The sequence below is a fragment of the Acomys minous genome, assembly GCF_964271855.1.
Source record: "Acomys minous genome assembly, chromosome: 6".
NCBI classification, from domain to species: domain Eukaryota; kingdom Metazoa; phylum Chordata; class Mammalia; order Rodentia; family Muridae; genus Acomys; species Acomys minous.
Window position 1 is genome coordinate 32193623 of NC_140487.1, and position 12221 is coordinate 32205843.

Here is a 12221-nt window from a genome sequence, read left to right on the forward strand (position 1 = left end):
TCTTGACACCTAAGAGACAGAGTCTTTCTTTTCATCAATGGACATATTTCTATCCAATTTTTACTTTCAGTTCAAGTTTAGAATTGAAAACAACAACAATAACAATAACAACAACAAAGCCCTTACCTTTAACCTCTAGGTTGCAGTGCCATCTTTTATTCCTTTCTTTGCAATTTCATACCATGGATATTTGTGTTTTAATTTACCTTTATTTGCATGATAAACCTAGATCTCTTGTTTGTAGTTAAACTGAACACTCACCTGTTAAATGGAGATGGGAATAGCACCAATCTCACATGCTTATTATGGGGAGGAAAACTGTATCTCGAAGCATGCCATACAGAATGGGCTTAAAATAGAAATTGAATTGAGGACTTTTTATTTATAGCGTAGAGTAGATTCACTAGGTATTTCCTAAAAATTAATGGGAAACATAGTCCACGAATAACACATATATATTTCTTACATGGGTGAAAATGACATTTTTAGTTATGGAAAATAATAAAGATATCAATAACTGGAAAATTATGGCTATTTGGCTATTGTTAACTAACAGTGCTTGAGTTCTAAGAAAGTCTAAGATAAAGAAAGAGATAGGCAGCACAGTTTCCTTGTGGATCCCATAATATAAGGAGTAGGGTCTACCTCTGATGCGGACTCTGATGCTTACTCACTGATCACCTCCCCCTGGTGGGGCAGCCTTGCCAGGCCGCAGAGAAAGAAGATACAGGCAGTCCAGAAGAGACTTGACAGGATGAGGTCAGATGATAAGGGAGCAGGTAGTCCTCTTTCTGAGGACTAGGGGAAAGTGAAGGGGGGTTGAGTGAGGGAGGGTGGGAACAGGAGGCAAAGAGGGAGGGGTCATATAAAGTGAGCAAATTAAAAAAAGAGAGACAAACTGAATTATACTTACTCAACAGTTAATTCAATGCAGTGTAGTTCAGAAAATAGAAACACAAAATTTAAAAAAAAAACTTGAAATAGTATTATGTACAGATATGTATATATTATATATAAGCTTTAAAAACTCTATTCAGGCTATTGTTGCATGGCTTATTGGTAGAAATAGTTTCTTCTTTGAGTCGAGACTATGTCTCCTATTTCTTTAAATTACATCATTTCTATTAGTACATTGAGTACACAGTGCATATAATTGTCATTTCCGGGCAGGTGCAAAAATTGGAGAATGTTTTAAGTTATGATTTATATTTGTAATAAGATATGTAAATACAACAGTCATTGAAGGCATACTAAATGGAACAATAAGACCAGGAGGGAAAAACATACTTTCAATTACCTACTTTACACCCACAAGTCCTAAAGGACCTGACCAGTACTTTTTTTTTTAAAGCTGTGCTTGCCAGACTTTGTCCAATTGCTAAAACCAGTTTTTCTCTTCTTAAATAAATGATGTGTTTTTTCTCTCTGCTACATCAACTTTTCTATTACATTTTGCACAAGCACTTTGGATCTACATCCCAGAGGAGCTCTGGGAAGCCTTAGGGTATCAGATAAACTTGCACTGGAGGATCGCCAGGAGCATAAAAGCATCTCCAGCTAGGATAATATGAGTTGTAAATTCCTCCTTCCCAAGGAATCTGAATAGATAAAGGACAAGTTAGTTTTGTAACTTCCCTTTTCAATGATACAGATCTCTGTCTTTCAAAATAGCACTATTGTTTGCTAATCTTCCTGCAAAGTCAAGTGTAATTTTGGGGCTTTCTCCAGATCACTTGAATAAACAGCACATTGCAACATGTTTCTCTCAGAGAACAGTTAATGCATCACGGCACAGGCAAGGAAGAGACTGCTGGGAGCCTAAGATTGCCGTCAGAACCTAAAGAGGACAGATACTTTTTTTTATAAGACTCTTCCTGTTTATAGCTATCACTCAGTCAAGACTACTGTTTACACTAAGTACATAGCATAGGACTAGCTAAAATTGGGAAAGGTACAATGAGACAGAGCACTCAGGAAGGTGGGACATACACATTATGTGTTCATTACTGTGGGAACAGATTACAAATTTGGTGCTTAAAAGGAACACAACCGTATCAGCTTTAAAATTTTAGGGTTTTTTTTTTTAATTTTTTTCTCCTTTATTAATTTATTCGTGTTACATCTCAATGGTTATCCCATCCCTTGTATCCTCCCATTCTTCCCTCCCTCCCATTTTCCCCTTATTCCCCTCCCCTATGACTGTTCCTGAGGGGGATTACCTCCCCCTGTATATGTTCATAGGGTATCAAGTCTCTTCTTGGTAACCTGCTGTCCTTCCTCTGAGTGCCACCAGGTCTCCCCCTCCAGGGGACATGGTCAAAGGTGAGGCACCAGAGTATGGGAGAAAGTAATATCCCACTCTGCACTCTACTGTGGAGATTGTTCTGTCCATTGGCTAGATCTGGGTAGGGGTTTAAGGTTTACCGCCTATATTGTCCTTGGCTGGTGCCTTAGTTTGAGCGGGACCCCTGTGCCCAAATCTGCCTATCATAATGTTCTACTTGTAGGCTTCTAGGACCCTCTAGATCCTTCTACTTTGCCATTTTCCCATGATTCTCTCATCTAGAGTCCCACTAGAATGTCCTCCCCTCTGTCTCAGTTTCCTGGTAAGTGAAGGCTTTCGTGGGAAATGCCCCTTGGGCTAATATGCAGATATAAGTGAGTATATACCATTTGAGTCTTTCTGCTTCTAGGGTCTAATTTTAGGGTTTTCAACCTGACATTGGTCTTACCAAGATAAAGTCAAGGTGGCTTTAAGCCACCATTCATTCTTCAAGGCTCCGTAGGAGAGTTTCTTACTTGTTTTCAGGAATTATAATCCAACAACGTTTAGTCAGTGTCTACTTAAATCGGTCTTTATAGCCAGTGACTTTGTATGGATTCTTCAGCCATCATTCATTTCTCTGAACATGGCTGAGAACTTTTTTTTTCTCATTGAAATACCTAATGGGATGGGTTCATCTGGATATAAAGGTGCTGAAGTATATATACCCTTGAGTATATCCCAAAAGCCTTATACTAAAAATTGGATCCCCAGGTCAGTGCTTTTGGGAGACCATAGAATCTTCAGAAGAAGAGTTCTAGTCTTTAGGTCACTGGGAATGTGCCCTTTGCGGGAGGGGTCATGGGACCTGTACCCTCTTTGCTTTTGCCATGCTCTCTTCCTTGATGTGCCCCACCGCTTTCAGGCAAAAAGCAAAGATTCTAACCCTGTCAATGAACTGGAAGGTTCCAAATTGTCTGTCAAAATAAACCTGTTGTCTTTGTGAGTTGTTTATTTAAGGCGTTTTTGTTATGACAAACACGTCAGGATTGTTTCACAACCGAAAGCACCTCTTGTCCCAATTATGCAAAGTCATTTTTACTGTGTAGGTTGTCATGATTTGGGAGTTAAAGCATGGGTACATTGGGAGGCATCTTCTAATACAACATGCATAAATCCCTGTGTGATTACTGAAAGTTGGCAGGGTACTCCGTACATATTTTGAATCAATGAATGAATATAAAGATGTATGAAGGAATAAAGATATAAGGAGAGCACGCTTAGGTTCATGTACACTGCACCCTTGTAGAAAACTGTAATGATTTGTGTGTGGCTCCACACCATCAAACTATTTCAAGTCAAATAATGATTTCAATGTAGAATTTGTAAATGTATGCTTATTTATTCTATTGGATGTATTTGGAACTATAAAAATGAATTGTATGTCCAATACTAATACCTTGTAACTTTTGCTATTATAAACCACAGCCAGAGGAAAAATCAGTTTTCTCAGTGGTGTGTCACTGGGTGTACCAAGTACACTTCACGGTAGGCCTCGTGTCAAGGGGCAATTGGCTAACAACACAAAATGAACTCCATGGTTTTTATTGTGAACCTGAATCTTGGATTTTTGTTCAAAATCATATATAAAGATGAGTATCAGAGAACTGAAATCTTTTAGAGTTCTAGAAATCAAAACCTTTCTAGTCTCATTTATGTCATTTGTAAACTGACAGACCATAGATGACTTAAAGGCATAGTTGTCCATTCTGTGGTAGCAGGCTAGCCTTAGAGTCATTTATGATATCGTATAAACAGATTTTACATAAGCATTTGTGTGTGCATGCACACACGTGTGTGGGGTGTGTGTGTGTATGTGTGTGTGTATGTGTGTTTGCCTAAAACAAATTGGGAAATTTACTATTATTTAGTTTAATGCTTTGACCTGTTAGTACAATTCCTCATGTGGTGGTGATACAATCATAAAATTATTTCATTCCTGTGTCATAATTGTAATTTTGATACTGTTATGAAATCATAATGTAAATATTTTTGGAGATAGAAGATTGTCAAAGGGGCCATGACCATGACCCACAGGTTGACAGCCGCTGGTTTAAAGACAAACACAAAATACTGAATATGCTACATATAAATGAATAATGCCTACTTAGCATCTACCTAGTTGTCTTAGTGTTCTGCTGCTGTGAAGAGACACTCCAGCAATAGCAACTCTTATAAAAGAAAGCATTTCATTGGTCTTGCTTATAGTTTCAGAGGTTTAGCCCATCATTATTAGGCTAATTAGGAAGCATGGCAGCATGCAGGCAGACATGGTGCTGGAGAAGTAACTGGGATTTCTGTGTCCAGATCCGAAAGCAGCAGGAAGAAAGAGAGCCTTTGGGGCTGGCTTCGGCTTTCGAGAACCTAAAATCTTATTCTCACTGACCCGCTTCCTCCAAGAATGCTACACCTCCTAATCCTTTGAAATAATGCCACTTCCTGCTGACCAATCATTTGAATTTACTAGCCTTTGTGGGACATTCTCATTCAAATCAGAATAGTTTCTGGTAGTTGCTAAAATACATTAGACACTGTTATAGGATCCTACTTATGAGATTAAAGTACACCTATTCAATCATATATTCTATAGGCAGTAGTGAATGGCTATCTCAGTTCTTTAGAAATAAAAAAAAAAGTTAACATTTTAGCACTGAGATGTTTAATCAATATGAATGTTTTGGGCCAAGCATGTTATTGATATGACTGCTTATATGGAACAAATACAGACATCATTAATTTCTGAACACTCTATTTTCCTTGAATAACTTCAAGAAAAATCATTTTAAGTTCTGACATAGTGGCACACAGCTTTAATCCCAGCGCTCAAGAACCAGAGGCAGGTGGAACTCTGTGAGCTCACGGCAAGCCCAGGCTACACAGGGAGTTCCAGGGCAGCCAGGACTAATAGTGAGAACTTACGTCAGAATTTTTTTTTTTAGAGGAAAGAAGAAGAAGAAAACATGGTGACATTTATCCAGAAGAGTGACCAAAGCAAATTGGGCATGCTTAAAACTTGTTTACAATGTATAACTACATAATATTTTTTTCATTAGCTATATTTTATAAGATGGATTTCAGTTTTTTCTTCACCTCAACATGAGTTAATATATGGACACATATGGAAAACCTAATTTATATTTGGTTTCACATAAAATTTATTATAGTATTAGCAGACATTATGGATTAAATAACTGTAAAACACTAAGGGATTGCCTAACATCACTATGCCAAAATCATGTCTTCACTCTTTCTTTTAAATTAGGTGTTTTCCATTTGAGATATCTTAAATATTTTGGTATCAAAAATAATTTTAATAACTAAAACTGAGTGTATCCTAATGTGTGTCTCTTGTGTTTTATATGCCTATTCTCTGTAACAAAGAATTATGATTATATTTCTATAATATAAATGTAATTATGCATCTCTGTTGCAATTGCTCTTATTATAACTTTTCAATGATGTATAGTAAATTACTTTTTTAGCTTTTTCCAATTAGTAAATGGTATAACTATAATTATGACTTGAACCATTTAGTCTGGTCTTTACATTATCTCAGTATGTACTTTAACCTGGAAATAAATAAATCCATAAGAAGAACCATTAGCGGCCAGGTGTTGAAATACATCCAGGTATATCACGGAGAAATCCTTAATAAAAAATTAAACAAATAACTCTTTTTTTTTTGATAAGTAACACTCAGGACAATGCTCAGTTACAAGAAGTAATACTGTTGAAGAATTAAATACACATAAAAAAATGTTAGCACAGAAATGCCAGAGTGATGCATGGCTTCAAGCAATAGTTTGCTTGACTCCTCAAGGACAAAGCTGTAACTTCTCATATTTATATAAAAATGATAAATTATTTAATCAACCATGCAGAAGAAATTGCACAAACTCAATGAAACATTTTGTTTATCCAGGCAAAGAAAAGAGGTTATTTTTTTTAACCCTGTGTGTGTGTGTGTGTGTGTGTGTGTGTGTGTGTGTGTGTGTGTGTGTGTATGAGTGAATGCAGGTGTGTGTTGTCTGGAGGTGAAAACATTCAAAGCAGGCAGTCTACCACTGAGCCACATCTCCCACCTCAAGAAGGTTTTGTTTTGTTTTTTAAGAAAGTTATAATCTAGTGTTCTTCATAGTGGGTGTTCTGCTTAATGTCATCGCCTATTCAGTATACGAGGCGTGGTTCTGTTTTAGAGGTATGATGTGAGAACATTTGGCTCTTTTGCCTTTCCCCGTTCTTTCTGGATTAGATTAAAGCTTTGGGAAAGGTACTTCTTCTGTCCTTTATACATTTTTTAGAATTTTGATATTTCCCAATAGCTTTACTGTGACTTGTAAAGCCACACAAAAGGTTAAATTGTTTAACCACAGCAAAGTTAAATAATTAAAAGGCACAAGAGTTTTGGATACCATGCATTTCTTTTTCTCATCCAATGCTCCACAGCTAGAGAAAAGCAATGTTTCTGGTGGGTTTGATAGTCCCTCTGCTCTCTGTAGTCTCCACAGGTCCAAGGAAAGTCCATATTCTTGAACTCAAGAGAAAGGTAAGAAGTTTGCTAAGGACTCTAACACTTTCCATGAGGATCCTAAGGAGTATAGATTAAAGACTCCTATGTAAGCATTTTACAAACCTGCAGTACTTCCATGAATTATAAATCAGATACAAATTCAGCCATTGGAAAATGTACATATATTGATATGTTATAAAGGATCACACTACCATCACACTAAATAGGTAGTAGGTCATCAGTAATTATAAGTACAGCCAATATACCGGATGAATTGTGTACAGTATAGCATATGTGTGTATCTATATACACGTATAAATATGTATATGGATGTGTGTGGAGCCTTTTCTCCCAAGTTTGAAACATAACTCCTGGTGCCTAGTACCATCTGGCAACTTGAGTTGCCCTCAGATATCCCCAAGACCACAATAAACATGCAACATGTACATATAGTGAAAGAGAAACCTCAGTTTTATGGCATGGCTTTTAAGATGCAAGATGGATGGATTAAACAGTTGCTTTGAAAAATCATTCACTGTGAAGACTGCATTTTTTTTTTTGCACTGAGGTTTTTATCTTCAGTTGATTCTAAAGTCAGACAAAAGAAGGTGATTTCCCCCAATTCCTGAATTTTACTGATATGCCTGGGTTCACATGCCAGGTGTGGAGTGCTTAGGGTTTATAACATTTGGGTACTTCAGATTTAACAAAGCAACCAACACCTGGAAATACATAAAAGCTGGCCTCTAAGCTCAAGGTGATGAGTGTTAGTTAACTAGGCCCCCTGGATTCAGAGAACAGTCCCACGTGGCTCAGAACACAAAACGTAAGAGGAGGCAGGATCAGAGTTTAGTTTCAGCTCAGATTTCCTGGGGCTCTCAACGCCTGTCTTCTCTCCACTCCCAAAGGCAAGCGTGCCTCAAGTCATGCCTGTTTTAGAACAGTCTCTCCATATGCACTATAGTATTGTTGCTTCATAAATATTAGTCAGCTCTATGCATTTTTTCCTGCTAAAGTCTACCTAGCAAATTTCTAGAGAAGCAGTGACCCTTCTATTTTTATGACTATGATGATTTGTACCCATGACAATATGCTCTGACTCTTCCTGTCATTTTCCTGGATGCTGTACTGTGGTCTCACCACAAATTCTGCAACAGATTTCCTGGGGGGTGTGGCCAAGGTCATGGGGGAGGGGGTGAGTCTATGAGCTGATTGCTCCAACCAATAGAGTTCTTTGAAAGACTCATCAATATTGAAGAAGATCAACTTAGCCTTAAGTGTATAATGTGTCTGAAAAGTGTGTCACTTGTCCATGTACAGCACAAAGTCTTGCTATGCTTTCAACTCTCAGAGGCTGCTTGGCTCTGTAGATTGCATCACATTCCTTGGTAAACAGGTGTTTTGTGAAACAGCTATTTAAAAACATTTTTTCCCCCTTAAGACCATGTTCCCTAGGTTTGGGTCTCAAATGGAGAACTTGATATATCTTCTAAGCAATGAGTCCATTTCCATCATCCTTTCTTTGTGCTCAGTAAAATGCCTATCATTGTTCATAATGCCTAAAAATCTGACACTATGACTAGGGTATCACATTAGAATGATACCAGCAAACATTTTTTTAATATATCTAGGTTGTTTGTTATTGTTGTTGTTGTTGTTTTTATTTTTCATCATTCATTGTCATTGGCTGGTTCCACCTATCTGATTAAGCCCATAATCACAGTTACCGTATTTTTTTATACCATAAGAGACACTTTTCCCCCCAAAAGTGGGGGAAAATTAGGTGTGCTTTATGGTCCAGTGGCTGTTTTTACTGTTTTTCTTATTTTACTGCTTTAAAAACTGGGTGCGTCTTATGGTCAGGTGCATCTTATCATCTGAAAAATGTGGTAGATAGCATTTAATGAACCATCTTCGACTAATCAGTGTTATATCTAGGGATTTTATGGAATAGTGATTGTACTGGTTGTTTGATGTCAACATGATACAAATATAGACATATTTGGGAAGAGAAATCTGAAGTGAGAAACTGCCTCCACTAGATGGGCTTGTAGGGAAGCTTGTGGATCATTTTCTTAGCTAACGGTTGATGCAGGAGGGAGGACCCAGATCACTGTTGGCAATGACACCACTGGGCAAGTAGTCCTGTAGTCCTGGGTAGTATAAGAAAGCAGATTGTGCTAGCCATGGAGAGAAAAGCAGTCAACAGCACTCCTCCATGACTTCTGCTTTAGTTCCTGCCTTGAGTTCCTGCCCTGACCACCCTGGATCACAAACTATAAAATGTAAGCTGAGATAAACTCCTTCCTCCACAAGTTGCATTTGGTTATTATGCTTAGCATAGCAAAAGAAACTTAGCAGTGAAAATAGGAATAGCCATCCTATACAATGGAAGGATCTTTTTTTCTTTTTTTTTTCCTCAGTTGTTACTATTGAACTTAAAGTTAAATCCTCAAAATAGGTTGTGTAAGTCATGTAGGACAATCTATAGCTACAGAGCTACCCTTCAATAATTTCTGAATGAAGTAGCATTCCTCACGCATGCATCAAATTGTTTTCTCTTTCAGTTTAAAAACATTTTGTGGTTTCAGGTACTAATGGATTTTGTACCACTTCCTATAGTGAGGGGGAATCAATGTAAGTTAATGTAAGTTATCCAATAGCAAAGCATATGTGGAAAACAGTACAAAGAGGCAGAACAAAGGAAGGAATGATAAACCAAAGAAAAGGTAAGAGTTCAGTACGTAAAAATATGGAAGAATTCACATATATGAAATTTTAAGCCTGGAAGGAAGATTCAGAACGTCTTTTAAAAGATGTGCTGCTTCAAATCATACTTTCATAACTATTTAACCCAAACTGAGTTAATTTCTTAACTATCCCTTAGTTTCCTTACTTGTAAATCAGCGATACTATTAACATATGCTTCTTAAATACGCATAACATAGCACCTCCCCTTTCCCTCAAAAGAAGGAATAGTGAGATTATAAGCAGAAAGTGGTTAGTTAGCACCTAGAGTACAGTAGTACTATGTTTTAGTGATAGGGAGGCTTGAGTATTAGACTAATTATAACTATCCACTAATTGATTTAATAAGTGACACAACTAGAATTTGAAAGTCATGTTAATAACATGAATCTAAAGAGGGCTAATCAGAAAACAGAAGGGGGCACTCCTTAAGTTGAATGAGCTTGTTGATACGTAGGAAATTCAGTAGTTGTCTGATACCATGTCTGATACCACGTGTGGTGGTCTGCTAGATACCATGTGTGGTAGTCTGATACCACATGATCACCCCACAAGTTTAGCTTCTTGACGATCACCTGTAGGCACACATCACTTGTGACTGATAAGATGGGCTTTTGAAAAAGTTAGCAGCGTGTGTGTGATATTGTCACTCCCCGTGCTCCAGGAAATTGACTTAGGGCCTCACATATATGAGGCAAGAACTCTATCCCAGAGCTATATTCCTACCCCAGACACATGTTCTAAAGGCATAGAAAGCCTGTAAAATGTGCACTAGTATACGCTTTTTCTGTTCAATTCATCCAAATTACCTGATGCACAAGAGAACTCAATATCAGGACAGATTTAGAATGAGTTTTTATGACAGTGAATATCTATAATGTGTTTACTTTCATAAATTATGGCATGTAAAATATTTTCTTAGAAAACTCATTTTATAAAGATTTTCACAAATTTGAAGGGTTTATAAAAATACTGACACCTGATAATTAGCATGCAAAAGGGAAAGCTTTATGATTTAGAAAGAAGATAGACTGGCAGGCAAAACAATTGCAGTATTAGTAATTTATTAAATTTAGGTATTCCATTATAGATTTGGACACTTTTAAATTGTTTATATATGTATGGAAAGTGTTTGCAGAGATGGGATCTTACTATGTTAATAGGCTTGCCTTGGAGCTGGACTGTTAACGTGGCCTAAGATGGCTCCTATATGTACCTGACCCAACCCAAGACACCCCATGGGAGAGAAATAACCCTTGACATTATTTAAAGATACTCTGCACTGCTTGCAGAGACGAGTCAAACAGAGTTGTTCATTGAAGAGGCTCCACCCAGCAGCACTGGAAATAGATGCTGAGATTCACAGCCAAACATTGGGTGATGCTTAGGTAACCTTGTGGAAAAGTGGAGGGAAGGAAAAAAGGACCTGGAGGGGACAGGAGTTTCACAAGACCAATAAAGCCAACTAACCAGGGCCCAGAGGGGATTGCTGAGACTGAAGCAAACAACCAAGAAACTTGCATGGACTGGACCTAGGTGACCTACAAAGATATAGCTGATGGGCAGCTCAGGATTCATGTGGGTCCTCTAGTAAGGGGAATGGGGCCTCTCTCTGAGAAGGACTCTGTTGCTTGCTTTTCAGTTACTTACCCTTAGCAGGACTGCCTTGTCAGGCTGCAGGGGAAAAGGACACACTCAGTACTGATATGACTTCATGGGGCGGGGGTGTGAGGGGAAAGGTGAGGTGAGGAGGGATGGGGCTATGACCAAGGTGTAAAATGATTACATCAATACAAATTTAAAAATAAATTAATTATATATGTGTTGAACGTGTTTTTAGAGATGGAATCTTACTATGTTCACAGGCTTCTCAGGTAGCTGGGATATTAACATGGCCTAGAATGGCCCCCATATGTTCAAACATGTGTATGCCAAGTCCTTAGTTGGTAAACTGCTTGGAAAGGATTGGGAAGTGCCTCTTTGTTGGAGGTGTGTCACTAAGGATAGGCTCTGAGGTTTCAAAAGCATATTCCAGGCCCAGACTCTCTCTGCCTGTTGCCTGTACATCTGGATGTAAAGCTCTCAGCTACTGCTCCAGCAACATGCCTGTCTGCTTCCTGCTGTGATGGTCATGGACTAGCCCTCGGAAGCTGTTAGCAGGTCCTCAATTCAATGCTTCCCTTTATAAAAGTTGTCTTATAGAAGCAAAGTTGCCTCATATTAAAGGTATCACATACCTTTAATGCCAGCACTCGGGAGGCGGAGGCAGGTGGATCTCTGTGAGTTCAAGACCAGGCTGTCTACACAGTGAGTTCAAGGACATGCAGCATTACGTGGAGAAAGCCTGCCTTTAACTCCTACGGCTACAAAAAATTTGTCTTGGTCATGGTGCCTTTTCATGGCAATAGAATAGAAACTAAGACAGGCCTGTACCAATATGCCTTTGTATGTTATTAAACTGACTTTGGTCATTAGAATCTTGAACATGCAATTCTCACTACCCATAAGTCTTAAATAAACATATCCTTTCCTATAGAGTATGATCAATCTACTTGAAATTATCACCCAGGTATTTACTGTTTTGTGACCTTGGACAATTCAACTTTGTATAAATTTACTTAAGTTTTTTTAAACTATAAT